This window comes from Sapajus apella, unplaced genomic scaffold (genome assembly GCF_009761245.1).
Source record: "Sapajus apella isolate SASKATOON/1434 unplaced genomic scaffold, GSC_monkey_1.0 scaffold10, whole genome shotgun sequence".
In the NCBI taxonomy this organism is placed as follows: Eukaryota; Metazoa; Chordata; class Mammalia; order Primates; family Cebidae; genus Sapajus; species Sapajus apella.
Window position 1 is genome coordinate 38,356,904 of NW_022436950.1, and position 21,585 is coordinate 38,378,488.

Here is a 21,585-nt window from a genome sequence, read left to right on the forward strand (position 1 = left end):
ATCTTCATCATGGTTTTCCAGAGAAACAGAACCAATAAGGGTGTGTGTGTGTATATGTGTGTCTGTGTGTGTGTGTGTTTTATTATAAGGTTTATTATAGGAATTTGCTTACACAATTTAGGAGGCTAAGTCCCAAGATCTGCAGGGTATTTGGCAAGCTGGAGAATCAGGAGACCTGACAGTATAGTTCCAGTCAGACACAGTCCAAAGACCTGAGAACCAGAGATAACACAGTAGCACTCACTCAGGCTTGAGACACTGAAGAGCTGTTGTTTCAGTTTGAGTTTAAAGACAGGAGAAAGCCAATGTCCCTCTTGCAGTAAAACAAAGCCTAAAGCAGAGGAAAAAAAAGAAAAAGAAAAAAAGAAAGCCAATGTCCTTAAGCAGGAGGAACCAACTCTCTCTTACTTGCAGGAGGCTTAGCCTTTTTGTTCTATTCACACTTTCCACTGATGAAATGACATCCACCATTGCCATTACGGAGGGCAATCTGCTTTACTCAGACTATAGATTTAGATGTTAATCTCATAATGGAAACACCTAGAAAAATGTTTAGCCAAATATCTGGGCAGATGAGATTGGAAACATTTTCATCCAGGGTAGAACAGAAGCTCTCTGACCAGAGAAAATGTTATGACATAGTGATAAACAACAAATGTATATAATTTGATATGAAAATTCCTATGATTTCCTTCCTTCCTTCCTTCCTTCCTTCCTTCCTTCCTTCCTTCCTTCCTTCCTTCTTGTTTCTTTCTTTTTCTTTCCTCTCTTTCTTTCTTGATGGAGTCTGGCTCTGTTGCCCAGGCTGGAGTGCAGTGGTGTGATCTGGGCTTACTGCAGCCTCCGCCTCCCAGGTTCAAGTGATCCCCATGCTTCACCTCCCAGGTAGCTGGGACTACAGGCGTGCACCGTGATGCCTGGCTAATTTTGTATTTTTAGTAGAGATGGGGTGTCACCATGTTGGCCAGGCTGGTCTCCTGACCTCAAGTGATCCACCTGCCTTGGCCTCCCAAAGTGCTGGGATTACAGGCATGAGCTACCGCGCCTGGCCTAATACCTGTGATTTCTATTGGTGACCAAATCACAAAAATATTATGGTTGTTTGTTTTATCGTTTTGCCTACACTCACAATCTAATGAAATTGTAAATTTTAGTTAGAGTTTGGTAAAATGAGTGATACAATTTTCTTCTTATCAAAGTTTATTACTTTTATTATAGATCCCTGGGGAAATGTGGACCCTATGTTGAGAACTTTTGAGTGAAGAGGAAGGAGAGGGCTTTGAATTGATGCAGGGTTGTATACTGTGAAAGGGCCTTATAGAGGAGGCAACTGTTGGTCTCAGTGTTGGAAGAAGGGGAGGATAGTTATGATAGAGGGTAGTTGAAAGGCATTCCAGAGAGGAGTGTAGCATAAGAAAATGTGTGAGGTGTGAGGCAGCCTGGCATATCATGGAATTGTAGATCAGTGTTGGTGAGGAGAAGTCTGTGTTGGGCCAGGGTATAATTTCTATTCCTGCTAACAAGACCATTTTGTTCATGAACCTGTTGAGCAAATATTGACGACAAAAGCCATTTAGCCAAACCAATAGATCCATACCTTTGGTCTCTTCAGGTATAGTGAACAACGAGATACTGTTTGAAGCTCTGCTTGCTGGGAGTTCCCTTTCTCCTGTCCTGTAGGGCCACTTTCTCTGTAAAGTTAATGCCAGCATATTGTATGCAACCACGTGTAAACCAGGCCTAAGTGTTTTTTGTATTTTTTTTTTTTCTGCTTTCATTTGATCTTAGGGAACTCTACAAGGCCATAGATTAAGGAACAGTTGATTAGTAGAAGTAAGTGTCGTGGATGTCTGAGCCATTTGTTCCTTTAGCTTACTTGTGCTTTTGGAGCCTGCTCTAACCTCATATTATAAGCATTGTAGCCAAGATTAGGTGGTTATGTAGAGGTAGCAACCAACCTTCAAATAATGGCTTGAAATTTTAAAAAGAGAGATATATTTATTCTCATGTAAAGTCTGTTGCAAGTTGGGTGATTCCAGACAGCTGTTCTTCATTTGATGGGTCAGCATTGCATATCTATATTTATCTCTGCTTCCATTATCATAGTGACAAGAGAAGAACAGGCTGGAGAATTGCATACTGGCACATAAATGTTTCTACAGAAATAATTTCTGTTCTTTGGTCAAAGAAAGTCGTAAGGTCACATTTGACTTAAAGAGGATAGAGAAATATAGTCCTCCCATGTTCCCTGAAGGACAGGAAAAACTAATATCTGACACACAATATCACTTCCACTTAATGATGGAATGCCCCCCAGCACATATAGCTTTATGGCTTGGTGGATCAGAACACTCAGTTTTTGAGAGTATGTCAAGTCACATGATCAGTCTCTGCTGGGGCTCAAAGGCCAAGCAAGGAGCCGTTTCTCAAAAGGAGAGCAGTCATCTGCAGAGAGAGCATAGCTCTCTTCAGAACAGTAGTTCTTATCCAGGGGCAGTTTTGCTCCCCAAGGGACACTTGACAATGTTTACAGACATTTTGTTGGTCATAATTCATGGGAGTGCTATTGGCATCTAGTAGGAAGAGGCCAGGGATGCTGCTAAACATCCTATCATGTAAAAGACAGCCTCTCACAATGTCAAGGGTGACTAAAATACCAATAGTGCCAAGGTGAAGAAGTCCTGCTTTAGTTGGACTTTTGTGCCTAGTGCTGTGTGTTGTGATTCTCCTATCAGGGCCTACTGGTAGCTTTATACAGCTACTTCTACCACAGACACTTTGAATACACTGAATTTGCTGGATCTTAAGGCCCAAATGGCAGAGTATCTTGACCTTTTACTTTCTTATGTCCTAGGCCCCATTTAAAACTGGCAGCTTAATGAATTATTCAGGAAGTGGGCAGAACAGCACACTAAAATATGGTTTATGTTATTTCCAGAATTTAAAGAGTTCCACCATGCACTGTGCTTCTTTTTTATTTTATTTTATTTTTATTTTAGAGATAGGGTCTTTCTATGTTGCCCAATCTGGTCTTGAACTACTGGCTTCAAGTGATCCACCCACATCAGCCACCTGAGTAGCTAAGATTACAGGCATAAGCCACTGCTCACAGCACTGTGCTTCCTTCTAAGTGGTGGTGGCTGGCTAAGCTATGATAACTTGTCCTTCATTTTTAATTTTGCGTTTATATTTTTAGAGAGAGGGTTTCACTCTGTCACCCATACTGGGGTGCAGTGGCATGATCATAGCTTACTGTAACCTCAAACTCTGGGCTCAAGTGATCCTCTCACCTCAGTCCCTGGAGTAGCTGGAGTTACAGATGGGCACTACCATGTCCAGCTAATTTTTTGTGTTTTTTATAGAGACAGGGTTTTGCCATGTTGCCCAGGTTGGTCTCAAAGTCCTAGGCTCAAATGATCTGCCTTCCTTGGCCTCCTAAAGTGCTGGGATTACAGGTATGATCTTCCTATACCTAACCTAGAGTTTTAGTTTACAAGATGAAAAGAGTATGGTGATGGTTGCACAACATTATGAATGCATTTAATACTACTGAAATGCACACTTAAAAATGGTTAAGATGGTAAATTCTTTGTTAAGTGTGTTTTACTACAATAAAAAAAAATTGGGGAAAAATACAAAAGAAAAAAAGATGCCAATATTTCTAATATTTTTGCCTTTAAGAAGAGCTTGTAAGTAAGGAATTCTTTTTTTTTTTTTCTTTTTTTGAGACAGAGTTTCGCTGTTATTGCCCGGGCTGGAGTGCAATGGCACAATCTTGGCTCACTGCGAACTCCGTCTCTGGGGTTCAAGCGATACTCCTACCTCAGCCTCCTGAGTAGCTGGGATTATAGGCGTGTGCCACCACACCTGGCTAATTTTGTGTTTTTAGTAGGGATGAGGCTTCTCCATGTTGGGCAGGCTGGTGAACTCCTAATCTCAGGTGATTTGCCTGCCTCAGCCTCCCAAAGTGCTTGGATTACAGGCATGAGCCACCACACCCGGCCAGGAATTCTTTTAGAGGTTAAAAATGCCACCAAATCCAGACCCTGCATTTCTTGACTCGACTCTTTGAATACCAACTGCTTTAAACATGTGTTTATTCAGGATTTGAAAGGTTTATTCTAAAATTCAACATAGGCCAGATGCAGTGGCTCATGCCTATAATCCCAGCACTTTGAGAGGCCAAGTCAGGAGGATTGCTTGATGCCAGGGGTTTAAGACTAGCCTGGGCAACATAGCAAGAACTCATCTCTGAAAATTAAAATTAAAAAATTCAACATATTTTCTTGGAATTTATTTTTCTACTTTAATTTTGTGCCTGCATATCTAATCAGGTTGTATATCCAATCTGTTTTAGGTTCTTCAGAGTTGGATACTACTTTTTATGGGGGAAAAAATTCTTTTACTTGAAATACAAGGAATGGATCCTTTCCTCTCTTCACCCCCACATCACTAAATGGGAGTAAATTGTATTTAAGACATGCCCAAACTTTAGCACCCAGAGTATAGTCTTTAAAATATTATTTCCTACTGAACGGGGTTCCTTGGCGAAATGTCTGGTTCTAGGCCTAGGGCAGGATTTGTGCAAGGTAAGCCTGGAACTTCTTGTCCTACCTAGCAGGAAGCTAGGAGGTTATCTTCATTTACTAGGGTTTTTTTTTTTTTTTTTTTTTGGTCTTTTTGTTTTTTTCTTTTCTGTGGAGAACGGGGTCTTGCTATATTGCCCAGGCAGGTCTTGAACTCCTGGGCTCAAGCTATCCTCCTACCTCTGCCTCCCTAAGAGCTGGGATTACAGGCATGAGCCACAGAGCCCGGCCCATTTACTAGGTTTATGTCAAAAGGGCTTAGGAGCTTTGTTGAGGGTCCCTCAAGATCATTCCCACGTTTTATGGTTTCCAAGATTGACTCTCAGGACTCAAGTTATTATATTCACAGTTATGGTTTATTACAATGAGATGATACAAGGCAAAATTAGCAAAGCAAAATGCATGTGGAATGAAGTCTGGAAGAAACCAGGTTCAAGCTGCAAGAATCCTCTCCCAGTAGAGTTGCAAAAGATGCCATTAATTCTCCAGTAATGAGTTGTGTGCAGGGCCTCAGGTTAGCCCCTAAGGAGATTTTAAGGGCTTCTTAGATTTTTCCTGAGAATATGTGTGTGTGTGTGTGTATATATATGTGTATATATAACTCTACATATACATCCCTGTGCATGAATATGACCTTCAGGAATTTGTTGGAGATTTTCAAAGTCCTTTATGGACATCTCATTTCCCAGCTTTGCTTTTCTGGGTTGTTTGTTTGTTTTTGAGATAGGGTCTGACTCTGCCCAGGCTGGAGGGCAGTGGTGTGATCTCAGCTCACTGCAACCTCCCCTTCCAGGTCCAAGCAATTCTTCTGCCTCAGCCTCCTGAGTAGCTGGGACTACAGGTGTGTGCCACCATGCCCAGCTAATTTTTGTCTTTTTAGTAGAGGCATGGTTTCACCATCACGTTGGCCAGGCTGGTCTTGAACTCCCAATCTCAAGTGATCTGCCTGCCTTGGCCTCCCAAAGTGCTGGGATTACAGGATTAGCCATTGTGCCTGAATCCCAGCTTTTCTTTTTAGGCTTTTTGGTTGGCCTGTTGTTTGCCCTGTCTCCACTGCCTCAGGCAGTGAGGATATTAAATAACTGCTCCTGTTTTGGACAAATGCCCTTAGGGAAAAGACTATTTGCACTGGTTGATCTTCAAGTCAAATTAAAGACATCCTTGCAAATGAGGTCTGTATTAGTCCATTTTCGTGCTGCTGATAAAGACATACCCAAGACTGGGAAGAAAAATAAGTTTAATGGATTTACAGTTTCATGTGGCTGGGGAGGCCTCACAATCATGGCAGAAAGCAAAGAGGAGCAAGTCACATTTTACATGGATGGTAGCAGGCAAAGGGAGAGCTTATGGAGGGAAACTCCCTGTTTTTAAAACCATCTGATTTCATGAGACTCATTCACTATCACAAGTACAATGCAGGAATGATCTGCCCCCATAATTTAATCACCTCCCACCAGGTTCCTTCCATGACATGTAGAAATTGTGGGAGTTAACAATTCAAGATGAGAGTTGGATGGGGACACAGCCAAACCATATCAGGGTCTGCTGGAAGCTACCAGACAGGTCAAATAATTAGTTTTCCAGGAATGAGGCTTTGAAGGCATTGCAGACCATTCTATTACCTTCAGTGACTGCCAGTCAGGCTGTTTGTGTGATTGTGGGCTGTTTGTTTAAAGGCTACTGTGGAGCTGGGGAGGTGGAATGGGAATAGGGCAAGTTAAAACTCCTTGAAGGCTGGGCACAGTGGGTACATACCTGTAGTCTCAGCTTCTTGAGAGATTCAGCTGCTTTTCTTTTTTCCTTTTTTTTTTTGAGACGGAGTTTTGCTTTGTCACCAGGCTGGATTGCAGTGGTACAATCTTTGCTCATTGCAACCTCTGCCTCCTGGGTTCAAGTGATTCTCCTGCCTCAGCCTCCTGAGTGGCTGGGACTACAGGTGCGTGCCACCATGCTCTGGCTAATTTTTGTATTTTTAGTAGAGACAGGGTTTTGCCATGTTGGCCAGGATGGTCTCGATCTCTTGACCTCTTGATCTGCCTGCCTTGGCTTCTCGAAGTACTAGGATTACAGGCATGAGCCACCACGCCTGGCCTCAGCTACTTTTCTACAATAAACACTTCCCAGATTGCTTTAACCTTTTGGCTAATTTCCAGAGTTCTGAAAAAGTTCATTCTGACAATTTTTACCCGTGTCTTATTGCTTTTATGGAGGAGAGGATTTTTCGAAGTCATTACTCTGCTGTGACCCCAGTACTACTTAGGTGAATAGGAATCTTCTTGCTTCCCTGTACATTTAGTGACTGCCTGCTTTGTCTAGCTGCTGAAATAGGGATTGTGGATTTAGTAGTGAATAAGAAGACATTCTCCTACATGGAGTTTATGTTCTAGTAGGAGACAAGAAGAAGTAAATGTGGAGAACAGTAAAGCAGATCATGGAATAGAGAGTGATTGTGATCAGTGATGAGTAGTGTTTTTTTGTTTGTTTATTTTGTTTTGGGGTTTTTTTTTAGAGGGAGTCTCATTCTGTTGCCAGGCTGGAGTGCAGTGGCATGGTCTTGGCTTGCTGCAACCTCTGCCTCCCAGATTCAAGCAATTCTCCTGCCTCAGCCTCCCAAGTAGCTGGGACTCTGTGGTTACTGGCGCAGGTATCCGCCACCACACCCAGCTAATTTTTGTATTTTTAGTAGAGACGGGGTTTCACCATGTTGGCCAGCATGGTCTCTGTCTCTTGACCTTGTGATCCACCAGCCTTGGTCTCCCAAAATGCTGGGATTACAGGCATGAGCCACCACGCCTGGCCAGTGTTTTTTGTTTGTTTGTTTGTTTGTTTGTTTGTTTGGAGTGAGCACAGAGACTGGATGAAGAAGGAAACCAATGTAAGCAGCTGGGCAGCAAAGGGAATAGAAGCACAAAGCCTTAGGCAAGAGTGAGTTTGGCATGTTCAAGAAACCTCAAGAAAGCCCAGGTAGCTAGAGCAGGCAGATAGCCAAAAAAAAGACAAAGATAATTGACAGCACTAAAATTATATGGATAATTTAAAAGTATTGATATCCAGGACCTATAAATGGACAGCTATGATTTTTGGTAATAATTGTTTTCATTACTTTCTTCAGTAGGCTAACTCCTCTGCAGCCTGTGGAACTGGAAGGAATGCTGCATTGTGTTCTAATGCTAATACAAACCTGCATCATTTTGAACTAAGAGCTGGTTGCTAGTTCCTGGAATTTAGTGTCTCTTCAGAATGTCTTGGTAGAGACTCAGCTAATAAGATCTGTTTTGAAAATTATCTAGTGATGGACACTTTTGCATGTCTTTTATAGTAGATTCATGAATGATTTTTCATCTCTCCTCTTTAACATATGTACTAGTTACCCTTTATTGTATAGCCCCCAAATTTAGTAGCTTGACATGACAACTATTTTATTTGCTCATAATTCTATGGGTCAGTAATTTGGGCATCTGGGCAGTTCTTTTTCTGGTCTTCCCTGAGATTATTCATGTCATTTGACTGAGACTGTTATTTAAGATGGCTTCACTCACACATTTATTGGATAGTGCTGGCTGTTGGTCGGCCTATGTCTCTTCATCAGGCTAGCCCTGGCTTCTTCATATGGCTGTTAGATATTAAAAGTAGAGAGAATGGAAAGCTCCAGTATGCAAGCACTTTTCAAACTTTTGCATTACGTGGGATAGTTTTGTATTTCTTTTTTTTTTTTTTTTTTTCTGAGACGGAGTTTCGCTCTTGTTACCCAGGCTGGAGTGCAGTGGCGCGATCTCGGCTCACCGCAACCTCCACCTCCCAGGTTCAGGCAATTCTCCTGCCTCAGCCTCCTGAGTAGCTGGGATTACAGGCACACACCACCATGCCCAGCTAATTTTTTGTATTTTTAGTAGAGACGGGGTTTCACCATGTTGACCAGGATGGTCTCGATCTCTTGACCTTGTGATCCACCTGCCTCGGCCTCCCAAAGTGCTGGGATTACAGGCGTGAGCCACTGCGCCCGGCCTAGTTTTGTATTTCTATAAATGTTTTTGAGCTCTGCTCTGGCATGCAGTTACATTTATTTGAAAATAGTTTGATCCTTCCAGGTTTTGATTTTACAGATCACCTGAGGTCAGGAGTTCAAGACCATCCTGGCCAACATGGTAAAACCCCATCTCTACTAAAAATACAAAAATTAGCTGGGTGTGGTGGTGAGTGCCTGTAATCTCAGCTACTTGGGAGGCTGAGGCTGGAGAATTGCTTGAACCCAGGAGGCAGGGGTTGCAGTGACCGGAGATCATGTATTTGTACTCCAGCCTGGGTGACAAGAACAAAACTCTGTCTCAAAAAAAAAAAAAAAAAAAAAAAAAAGATTTTAAGATTTAATAGATAGTGCTGGATCTGTGTTCACTGTAGGGCTAGTTAGTCCTCATTACTTAGGAAGAACTCTTGTGTGTACTTGACCCTATCTTCAGTGCAATTGGTGAGAAGTGGCACTATTTCTGGCCCTGTGTAAGTTCTGGACACTGCTACCTCTTATCTTTCTGGTGCTTGTTTTCCGGGCTTCTGGTAGTTTCCTCACACACACAGTGTGCTGATCCCTCTCTAGTAGAGGGATCCTTTGCAGATCTCCAGAGTTCATTCTCAATATAGCTCTCCACATTACACTGTCCTCTAGTACTTTGGTCTGCCTATACTCAGTTCTGCCTCCCTAACTCAGGGAGTCTACCACATTTCACTTGCCTTTCTCTTCCTTATCCTGCAGCCTGGAAAGTCTTGAGGAAGAAAGTTGAAGCAACTTCATTGTTCTTCATCATCTGTATCCAGTGTCTTGAAAACTTGTGTTTCATATATTTTCTTTTTTTTTTTTTTTTTTTTTTTTTGAGTCAGAGTCTTACTCTGTTGCCCAGGCTGCAGTGCAGTGGGACAGTCATGGCTCACTGCAGCCTTGACCTCCCAGGCTCAAATGATCCTCCCACCTCAGCCTCCTGAGTAGCTAGAGCTCCAGGCATGTGTCACCATGCCCTGCTAATTTTTAAAATTTTCTGTAGAGACAAGGTCTCACGTGTTACCCAGGCTGGTCTCAAACTCCTGGGTTCAAGCAGCCCTCCTGCCTTGGCCTCCCAGAGTGCTGGAATAACAAGTGTGAGCCATTGTGACCTGCCTTTGTTTCATGTTTTCTCTCCCTCTCTCTCTCTTTCTCTCTCTCTGTCTCTCTCTCTCTGTGTGTGTGTGTGTGTGTGTGTGTGTGTGTGTGTGTGTGTGTTCTTCCACTCCTGTTGCCTAGGCGCAAGTGATTCTCCTGCTTCAGCCTCCTACGTAGCTGGGATTACAGGTGTGCACCACTGCACTAGGCTACTTTTTGTATTTTTTGTGGAGAGGGGGTTTTACCATGTTGCACAAGTTAGTCTCGAACTCCTAAGCTCAAGTGGTCCACCTGCCTTGCCGTCCCAAAGTGCTGGGATTATAAACATGAGCATCATGCCCAGCCTTCTTCCATGTCTTAAATTCAGGCAAGAAAGTAAATTCACTTCATGTCACTCCATCTTGTTGAAAAATGGAAGGCCCTTCTCTCCTCACACTTTTTCTCTTTCTAGTATTAGGCTCATGTTTGAGGATGGGGGTGTTCTCTGTGGTCTTGGTCCAATCTCAGTTTTGGGCTGGCTTTTGTGCTAGGACCTTACAGCCTTCCTACCCCCACCCCACGCAATGGCAGATTAGGCAATACACATGCTTCCTAAAGGGAGTGATTAGTTGAGGGAGAACTGACATCTTTAACCATGAGTCTTCCCAATTCAAGAACGCGGTATATCCTCTGCTTTATTTAGACTATCTTTATTTTCTCTCAAAAATGTTTTCTTTTTTTCTTTTCTTTCTTTTTTTTTTTTTTTTTTTTTTATAACAAAGATGGGGTTTCACCACAATGGCCAGGCTGGTTTTGAACTCCTGACCTCAGGTGATCCACCCACCTCGGCCTCCCAAAGTGCTAGGATTACAGATGTGAGCCACCACGCCTGGCTCAAAAATGTTTTCTTGTTTTCAGTGTGGAGGTCTTACACATCTTTTGTTAGATTTATTTCTAGTCTTATTTTTTTTAATGCTATTGTTACAATGCATTTTTAAAAATTTGTGGCTGGTTTATAGAAACACAATTGATTATCATGTATTAACCTTATATTCAGAAACTTAGATAAATTCACTTATTCTAATAATCTATAGACTCTTTGGGTTTTCTTGGTATATAATTATATCGTCTGCGAATAATAACATTTCTTCTTTTCCAGTCCTTATTCCTTTTGTTTTTCTTGCCTTATTGTACTAGCTAGGCCTTCCAGTACAATGTTGAATAGAAGTGGTGATAATGGTCATCTCTGTCTTGTTTTCAACCTCCAGGGGTAAGTTTTCAATATTTTACCATTGACTATGATGCTTGCTGTCATCTTTTTATGGATATTGTTCATGAATTTTTCAATATAAATGAATTTTTCAGTTATAACTGAATATTGAACGTGTCATGCTTTTCCTATACCTATTTGGATGATCATATGAATTTTTTCCTGAACTGCTGTTATATGCCTGGAGTAAATTCTTTTTTATATATGGCATTCTGTATGTATAGTACTAGATTTTATTTGCTAATTCATTGATATTTTTGCATCTGTGTTCATGAGAGAAATTAGTGTGTGATTTTCCTTCCTTTTAATGTCTATGTTAATTTTTGTTATGGCTATACTGGTTTTTTTTTTTTTTTTTTTTTTTGAGATGGAGTCGTGCCCTGTTCCTCAGGCTGGAGTGCAGTGGCGTGATCTCAGCTCACTGCCGCCTCCACCTCCTGGGTTCAAGTGATTCTCCTGCCTCAGCCACCTGAATACCTGGAATTACAGGCGCCCACCACCGTACCTGGCTAATTTTAGTATTTTTACTAGAGATGGATTTTCACCATGTTTGCTTGGCTGATCTTGAACTCCTGACCTCAAGTGATCAGCCCTCCTAAGCCTCCCAAAGTGCTGGGATTGCAGACATGAGCCACCTTGCCCAGCTATTATACTAGTTCTTAAAAACAGGAAGCCTTTATTATTATTATTCTTTCTTTTCTTTTCTTTTCTTTCTTTCTTTCTTTCTCTTTCTTTCTTGCTTTCTTTCTTTTCCTTTCTTTCTTTTTCTTTTTCTTTCTCTTTTTTTTTTTTTTTTTTTTTTTTTTAAGACAGGGTCTTGCTGTGTCACCCAGGCTGGAGTGCAGTGGCGCAATCTTGGCTCACTGTAACCTCTGCCTACTGGGTTCAAGAGATTCTCCCTCCTCAACATATTTATTATTCTCTGGAAGACTTTTATAAGGTTGTTGTGGTTTCTCCCATAATTGGAAGAAATCACTGGTAAAACCATCTATACTTGAGATTTTCTTTAAGGAAAAAAATTTTTTTTTTTTTGAGATAAAGTTTTGCTCTCGTTGTCTAGGCTGGAGTGCAATGGCCTGATCTCCACTCACAGCAACCTCCGCCTCTCAGGTTCAAGTGATTCTCCTGCCTCAGCCTCCTGAGTAGTGGAGATTAGTCTGCATGTGCCACCATGCCCGGCTAATTTTGTATTTTTAGTAGAGACAGGGTTTCTCTGTGTTAGTCAGGCTGGTCTTGAACTCCCGACCTCAGGTGATCCGCCCACCTCAGCCTCCCAAAGTGCTGGGATTACAGGCATGAGCCACTGCGCCTGGCCGAGGAAAGATTTTTAATAATATGTTCCATTTCTTTACTTGCTTTGGGGCTATTTGGATATTCTGTTTCTTTCAGCATTAGTAATTTGTATGTTTAAAGAAATGTGTCCATTTTATACTGTCATGGTTTTTTTGTTGTTGTTGTTGTTGTTTTTTGGGGATTTTTTTTGAGACAGGGTCTCACTCTGTTGCCCAGGTTGGAGTGTCATGGTGCAATCATGGCTCGCTGCAGCCTTAAACTCGTGGGCTCAAGCAATCCTCTCACCTCACAGCCTCTTGATTAGCTGGGACCACAGGTGTATGTCACCACACCCAGCTTATTTTTTAATTTTTTTGTAGAGATTTCTTCTTTGACCTATAGATAATTTAGAAATGTAATTTTAGGCCTGGTGCAGTGGCTCATGCCTGTAATCCCAGCACTTTGGGAGGCTGAGGCAGGAGGATTGCCTGAGCCCAGGAGTACAAGACCGGTGCAAGACCAGCCTATGCAACATGGTGAGATGTCATCTCTATTTAATTTTAAATTTAAAAAATAAAAAAGAAATTGCATTTTAATTTTCCAGGTAGTTGTTTTTCTAGTTATTTATTATTTTTGTTATTGTTGTTAATGATTTGTAGCTTATTTTTGTTGTGGTTAGAAACCATACTTTGAAAAAAAAAAAAAAAACCATACTTTGCCATCATCTTTTTTTAAGTATGTTGAAGCTTCTCGTATGGCTCAGTATGCAGGGAGTCTTTGAAAAGAAGACTCACATTTTGTTGTTGCTAGGTACAATATTCTGTATTAGTCATTTTGGTTGTTTGTAAATTGCACCATTCAAATCTTAACTAATTTTTGGTCACTTTTTCTGTCAAATTGCTGAGAGAGATGTGGATCTCTAACTCTGATTATGGCTTTGTCTTTTTCTCCTTTTAATTCTGCAAATTTTTGCTTTATGTTTTTATTTTATTTTATTTTATTTTATTTTATTTTATGGCAGAGTCTTACTCTACTGCTAAGGCAGGAATGCAGTGGTATGGTCATGGCTTACTGCAGACTTGACCTCCTGGGCTCAAGTGATCCTCTCAGTCTCCCAAGAGGCTGGGACTGTAGGCACACACCACCACACCCTCGTTTTTTTGGTTTTGTTTGTTTGTTTTGTAGAAAATGGGTTTTGCCATGTTGCCCAGATTGGTCTTGAACTCCTGAGTGCAAGCTATCTGCCTGCCTCAGCCTCCTAAAGTACTGTAATTACAGGCTTGAGCCACCATGCCCTACTACTTTATGTGTTTTGAGGTTATTACTGGGTACATAGAAGTTTATGATTGTGGTTCCTTCCTGTTGGATTGATCCCTTCATCATTATGTAATATTACTTTAATCTATAATAGCATTCTTGCCATTAATTCGTTCCCTGAAATTAATGTGTCTTTTTTAAGGACTGTACTTCTTTGTTTAATCCAGCCTAACAAAATTTGTCTTTTATTAGAAGAATTTTGTCTAAATCAGGGGGTGTCCACTCTTTTGGCTTCCCTGAGCCACACTGGAAGCAGAAGAGTTGTCTTGGGCCACACATAAAATACACTAATATTAATAATATCTGATGAGCTAAAAAATAAATTGCAAAAAAATAAAATCTCCTAATGTTTTAAGAAAGTTTACAAATTTGTGTTGGGCCACATTCAAACCCTGCCCTGGGCTGTGGACAAGCTTGATCTACATACTGTAATATAATTATTAATATAGTTAGGTTTATATGTATAATCTTACTGTCATTTGCTATTTGGCCCATATTTTTTTTTCTTTTTCTTATTTTTTACCTGCTTTTAGATTAAATATTATATTTCCCCTCTAACTTGTTTTATATATATATTTTATTTGTTTGTTTGTTTTAATGGTTATCCTAAAAATTTCAACATCCATCTTAAACTTTTTACAGTATAATGCAACCTATTACTATTGCCGCTGTCACACGACTGCTAAAATCTTAGAACCTTTAAACCTTATAAGGCATTTCAGTTACTGTTTTGAACTGTCACTATTAACTTATTTCCTTACATTATTTACCCTGATGTATATTTTTTATGCCCCAGAACTGAGTAGATGATATTGTGTATTTCTTCCTACATTTCCATGTTTATGATCTAGGATAATTTGCTTCTGCCTGAATAATTTCTTTTAATTCTCTTTTAGTACAGGCTTGTAGGTGAGAAATTTTTTGTGTACAACTTTTAAAGTTTCACCTTTATTTTTGAAAGATAGTTTTGCTGGGCATAGTATTCTAGATTGGCAGTTATTTTCTCTTTGGCCCTTTAACAGTGTTATTCTGTTATATTCTGGCTTCTGTTGTTTCTGTTGAGAAATTTGTCAGTTTACTGTGTTTTGAAGAGCAACTCCTTTTTTTCCTATGGCTGCTTTTATGAATTTTTTCTCCCCCCTTTCTTCTTCCCTTTCTTCCCTAGTTTATGTCATCCTAGGTAGAATTTTCTTTTAACTATATCCTGCTTGGTGTTGGCAGAGCATTCTGAATCTCTAGAATGATTTCTTTCACTAGTTTTTGAAAACTCCAGTTACTCTTTCTTTGAATGTTGGATTTATCAATTTCTCCACTTTTCTAGTACTTCTGTTATACATATGTATATATTAGACACTGTGAGTGTATCTCATATTTTCCTTAAACCTCTCTCCCACCTCCTTTCACTACTTTCCCTTTCCCCTTCCTCTGTTTTTTATTCTTTTCTCTTTATGCTTCAGATTGGGTATTTTTTATTGATTTGTCTTCTAGTTTACTCATTCTTTATTCATTCCACTGTTGTCTCCTTTGCTCTAAGACCAAGATACTAAATTCTTATGATTCTGAGACTGATGCATTGCCAGGTATGCTGAGAGGGCTCTATATTGAGCTCTTAATTTCACATATTGTATTTTTCGGTTCTAGAGTGCTTATTTAATTATTTTTGTAGTTCCTAATTCATTGGTGAAATGTCGCATCTTCAGCAGTTCTGTACATTTCCCCCTCTATTTTCTATTAGTCAGGATTACTTAATAATTGTCTTTAAATAATTGTCCTTGTGTATTAACTTCACTTGTAAATTATGTTTGAGTCTGATTATCTTGTCTAATTTGCTCTTAATTATTGGTCATATTTGTTTGTTCCTTTGCATGTTTAGTAATTTTTTAATTGTGTGCCAGACTTTGTGTATGAAAGAACCATAGAGGCGCTGTGCAGTGTTCCCAGTAGGGATCACATTTTTCTCTGGTGCACTAATTGGTAAGGACCTAATTACCTTAACTAGAGGGGGATTGAGCTACTTTAGCGTTGTGCTAAAGTTAAATAAAACTCAGTGTTCTTGTCATTGCCCTTTTTGTTTGTTACTTTTTTAACTGAGAGCCTACTGAGTATGTTTCCTTGGCCCTGGAAGATTGTGGGAGATCTGTCTCTATAGAGGTTCCCCACATAGCCCTTCTGCCTACTTATACTGCTTCAAAAATTTGGCAGTTGTCTTGGTGATTTGGTTCAAAACTCTCAAGGTACAAAAAGAGAGTTTTTACCACCCTATTTCTATGATATCAGGTGCCCCTTCTGAAAGTACTACCAGTCTCTTTTGTATCTTTCCAGAGATATTCCCTTACTCCTTTTCAAGTTCTTCCCTCCACTACAGAACCTTCTCATAAAACAAAACTCTCAAGTGAAAGCCATGTATATGAGATAAACTGTCAACTACTGTGGTGGAGTAGGGGGTCCGACACATCTTCAGTTAAAATAATTCTAGGAGAATGGTATCGCAATGTTCATTGTATCCAAGAAGGTAGAGCATAATGTAGTCAGCAAACGCAAAAGATAGTTATTACTTTCTAAGAAAAGTCTCTATTTTTAGCAGTTTGAAAATGATTCTCTGATAAAATCTTTTAATGTGTTTTTGTGCCAAAAATTCAGTAATAACATTTTTTATGTTCTTTTTTTATAAAAGGTAAGTTTTTCAGTTATGTGAAACTCATCCGAAATGATTTTGTAGCTCATAATACTTATTATTTAGGCTTGGTTTTATACTGCATATTATGATTTTAATGAGGTTTTTTTTTAAATGAGTGAGAGAGAGAGAGAGAGAGTGTGTGTGTGTGTGTGTGTGTATGAGAGAGAGAGAGAGAAAAAAATCACTATAACATGTTTCAAAAGGATCATAGAATTTTTGTCTGCAAAGGACTTAATTTTATAGATAATTTAAGTGAGCCTCCAGATAACTTAAGTAACCTACTCAAGGTCTTATAGATAATTAATGGCAAATTTGAAATTAAAATTCAGACTTTTCTGTCTCCAAAATAATTAGGTTTGATAAAGGTATACAAGTATGCTAGTTATTATAGAAAATGTTGGATCTATAATTAGTTCTTAAAATTAGATAAGCTATATTATAAATGCCTATTAAAACTGTTCTTTGTATTATATTCTTCAGAGCATTACCTCAATATTTCACTTTTCTATTTTCATTCTTTTATAGAATTGGAAAATATTTAACTCTTAACAAATGAATTCCCCACTTGAACTCTGCCGAATTCCTGTGCCACCTCCTCCTTTAGAAAACTGACCTTAATACAGGTAAAATTAAGACTTTAACTTTTTACAGGATAAAGAATAAATTTTCTATATAGTTAGACATGTTAGCATTTTTGGTAATCTTTGGTGGATAGCTTCTATTTATTAAGCAATTTTACGTAACGTAATAACAATTATTGCCTTTGAATTATATTTTTGAAAGTGTTTCCCTTTTATAAATATGTTTGTAAAAGACCTTCTGTTATCTAAACTTGATATTTATTGAAGTATTGAATTTACTCAGCATAATTGCATTATCTGGGCTACATCTAGATCAATGCTGTCCAATAGAACTTCTTTGATGTTGACTATATTCTATATCTGTGTCATCCAGTATAGGATGCTAAAGTAGCTCTAGCCACAAGTAGCTTCCTATATTAGACAGTGCAGCTCTGGGCTTTTCCTTAGGAAATTTGGTAATTATACTAACAGTATGTCTTAAACGCGTAAGTTTTAGACTTATACCTTGAAATATCGTCATAGTTGCTGATCAGGTTTAAAAATTAGCAGTAGCAAAACCATCATTGGCTATCTCATATGTTGTCCTGATAATTGTTTAGCTTGGTGTATCCCATAATTTTGATCCACTAGAAATCTTTGAGAGGACTTACCACAGTTAGTTTTGCTCACTATTGTATCTTTATGTTTTACTTGGTATCTAGCATGTAATTGGTATTCACAGTGCATATTAGCTGAAAGAATGGATAAATAATTTCTGTACTTTAATGCTACAGGAAAAAAATGCCTCCTAAATTGTTTAAAAATTAAATAATTGTATTGATAATATTTCTATAATAATAGTAGCAAGCATCCATTGAGGACTTAGTTTGTACAGTCACTGTTCTAAGTAAGACCTTATGTGTGCTGATTTATTAAATATTTAAAAATAAACCTTTGTCATAGCTATGTACGTTATTCTCATTTTATAAGTGAGGAATCTGAAGCCAGAGATTAGTTAAGTAACTTTCCCAAGGACACCTAATATTGTACTTAGAGAGCTTAGACAAGTGCTGTGAGTTTTCTTCCTGGCGAGTAGTTCTTCACCTTCTTCAGATCACATTCCAGCAGTTTATTATTTTGTTCATTATGTTGTAGTTAGGGCTTCCTAATAAAGATTTCTATTACCACCTCTGGTACAGTGATGCTCACTTGTAGTCCTAGCTGTAATCCCAAGGTGGGAGGATTGCTTGGACCCAGGAGTTCAAAACCAGCCTGGGCAACGTAGCGAGACCTCATGTCTAAATAATAGTAATACTGTTAATAATAAAAAGGTCGCCATTGTCATAGTAATCAAAAAGATAGTCATTTTCTATGATAGCCTCTTTGTTATGTATTCTGAAACTAAGGTACTATGGCTGGAATATCAGCTTGAGGTTTTTTTTTTTTTTTTTTTTTTGAGACAGAGTCTCACTCTGTCACTAGGCTGGAGTGCAGTAGCATGATCTCGGCTTACTGCAACCTCTGCCTCCCGAGTTCAAGCGATTCTCCTGCCTCATCCTCCCGAGTAGCTGGGACTACCGGCACCTGTCACCACACCCGGGTAATTTTTGTATTTTTAGTAGAGACAGGGTTTCATCATGTTTTCCAGAATGATCTTGATTTCTTGACCTCGTTATCTGCTTGCCTTGGCCTCCCAAAGTGCTGGGATTACAGGTGTGAGCCACTGTGCCCAGCCAGCTTGAGTTTTTTTAAGTATAGTTTTTACCAGGTGATAGGATAGATGTAATATACAGTAGAAGAAATGATCTTCAGAATTTTATATTGTATGATTAAACATAAAGCTTACAAGGCCAGACATCATAGTGTATGCTGTAATCTCAGCTATTCAGGAGGCTGAAGCGGGAGGATTGGTTGAGCCCAGGAGTTCAAGACTAGCTGGGACAAGATAGCGAGACCCCCATCTCAAGAAAATATAAAAGATACCTTGCAGTCTATTTATAGCTGTGCTCTGTGGATATCTTTACATACTAAAAGTAATGTGCCTAGTTAGAAAATACATGTTTACAGAAAAACATGTGTTTACAGAGAAACTCTGTAAACATATGTTTTCTAACTAGGCACAGTACTTTTAGTGTGTAGAGATCTCTACATAGGTCAGTACTATTCTGTTTTTCAAATGAAGGTACTGAAACCTATTTTTAGGATTTTAGATTTAGAAAATAACTAATCTTGTAGGAAACTGAAGCCCAAAGGGTTTAAATGAGTTGTATGAGGACATATAAACAGTATGGTTCATTGATTATATACGTTTTTTAAGAACCTGTCTCACGTCCAGAAATCATAGTATGCTTGTTAGTTTTGAATACATAGTAGTGAGCAATACAGAAATGTACCCTGTTCTCTTTGAATTTACAGTTCAGTGGGGAGATAGACAATCTGTAAGTAATGAGGTGTGATAAACAAGTTACAAAACCCAAAGTTCTAGGAAGCAAATAAACCTTGTGTTGGAATGGAGAATACTGGGGACTGGAAAAAGAGCTGCTATTTACATACAGTGGTTCAGAAACGCTGCTGAGACTTAGGGGATCAGAAGGGGCCAACTACTTCAACAGCAGGAGCAGGACAGCATTCCAGGCTGAAACAGTCTGCACAGATGCCCTGGAGTTGAGGTGCACGTAAAGCTGTAGAGAAACTGAAAGGAGAGTATGGCCAGAACATAGAAAGCTCTGGGGAGAGTGATATGAAGCATAAGATGGGGGCCAGTTTACATAGTGCCTTTTTCAACCATACATTTCAAAATTATGGCATTAGATTCAAATCTGAGTTCTGCCATTTAAACTGTGTTACCTTGTATAGGTCACACAACCTATTTACACTAATTTTCTTATCTATTATATGAGAATAACAAGCTACTTTGTAGTACATAGTATCATGAAGATTACTTACATAATGCTTATAGTAAATACTTATATAATGTTTATCTCGTGATAAGAACTGTTTTAAGTATACAAAAACTATATGAAGTAGGTACTGCTATTATTCCCAGTTTTGAAATGAGAGAAATGAGGGACAGAGGGGTTTGGGTATAGCTAGTAAGAGGGTAAGAGGGTTTAAATATAGCTAGGAAGTGACCTTAACTTTAGACAACCTTGTTCCAGAGTTAGTGATCAAAGTGTGATCCTTAGGATCCTTGAAGGGGGTTCATGGAAGTCAGAATGATTTTTCATATTAATATAAAGGTAGTATTTGCCATCTTCACTGTCATTCTGTCATAAATATACAGTGAAGTTTTTCTGCAACAGATTGAATGCAGAAGCAATTATGAGGCCTGGCATGGTGGTTCATGTCTATAATCTCAGCACTTTGAGAGGCTGAGGTGGGTAGATCGCTTGAGGTCAGGAGTTTGAGACCAACCTGGCCAGCATGGTGAAACCCCATCTCTACTAAAAATACAAAAATTAGCCAGATATGGTGGCACATGTCTGTGATCCCAGCTACTCAGAGGCTGAGGCAGGAGAATTGCTTGAAACCCAGGAGTTGGAAGAGGTTGCACTGGGCTGAGATCATGCCACTGTACTCCAGTCTGGGCAACAAAGTGAGCTCTGTCTCAAAAAAAAAAAAAAAAAATAAGAGAACCAATTATGAGATTTGCAAACAAAACAAAACAGAAAACCAACGTTATTCTTACTAAATTTGTTTTTGTTTTAGAAGAATATAATTTTCACTTTAAAATGTTAACATGTAATAGGCTTATTTTCAAATGAATTAATAAATGAACTTTTTTAATGAAAGAAATTCTGAGACCAAAAAAAGCTGAGAACTGCCGCTGTATACCACTAAATTCTGCTGTCTGTTATTAAATCAGATAAAACATAGGAAACATCTGGTGCCATGTTTATACTTGATAGGCTCAGAAGTAACTTATTTCGTCACTTTTAAGACACTTTTTTTTTCACATTTTGATATTTTTGGAAAGCGAGGTGTGACTTGTTTGAAGAAACTTTTCAGTGACCAGCCAGGTCGTGAAGTAGTAGTAGTCATCTATACTTGGTATATCTAGAATTTAGCTTTATGTATTATTTTATTCGGTTATTTCAGCTGATACTAGTAGTACCACATGGGGTTGAAATATTAATTGGATTTGTATCCCTATTCATTGCTTAACATGTCTATAATATATCACTGTATGATACAGCTTTGAAGTGAACAATTGTCTTAGTAGAAGATTGCCTGACATATGTCAGTTAATTCAAAGACAACAAAATTGCCAAATTGCTCAGTCTCTAATATCAAACCTGGGGAAGGTTGGTGTCACTAATTCATGCATCTGGGACAACATCTACATGTCAAAAATTTCTGATGATATTTGAAGAAGACATTTAACTTCTATTTAGTATTTAGTTTTCCAAGTTAAATTATCAAGTTTAACCAAGTAGAAAACAGAAATCTAAGATTTTGTTATGGCCAGAAATAACACTGAGTGCTAAAGGTGCTCAAAATCAACAGGTGATTGAATGCCTGCTATATGCCTGGTACTTGGGATATAATGCCTGTCCCTGCAAAATACAGATTCTAGTAGAAAAGACAGACAATAAGTAAAAAATAGGTGATAATTACAGATTGTGCTAAATGCTGTGAAGAAAATGGGCAGAGTGATGAGGTTGGAGGAAGGAGGAAGGTTGGGGTAGCTGATTTAAAGTATATAAGGAAAGCTTCTTTGAGGAGGTGACGTATGAACTGAGTCTAATCCAGCCATATACAGAGCTGGGAGAGAATGCCAGGTGGCAGGTACAAAG

At 38.9% G+C, this 21,585-nt stretch overlaps 1 protein-coding gene across 10 annotated transcripts in view; it reads left to right on the plus strand.

Moving 5' to 3' along the window:
- FAM126B (family with sequence similarity 126 member B) overlaps positions 1–21,585 on the plus strand; it is a 76,334-nt gene that overhangs the window by 6,943 nt on the left and 47,806 nt on the right. For 5 of the 10 annotated variants that reach the window (XM_032278697.1, XM_032278698.1, XM_032278688.1 and 2 more), the window contains exon 2: positions 16,755–16,852. The gene's annotated coding sequence lies outside the window, so the exon portion shown is untranslated. Of the gene's footprint in view, positions 1–10,890; positions 10,964–12,747; positions 12,772–16,754; positions 16,853–21,585 lie in introns of those variants that run through there. The other 5 variants (XM_032278689.1, XM_032278693.1, XM_032278691.1 and 2 more) reach the window with 3 other exon arrangements.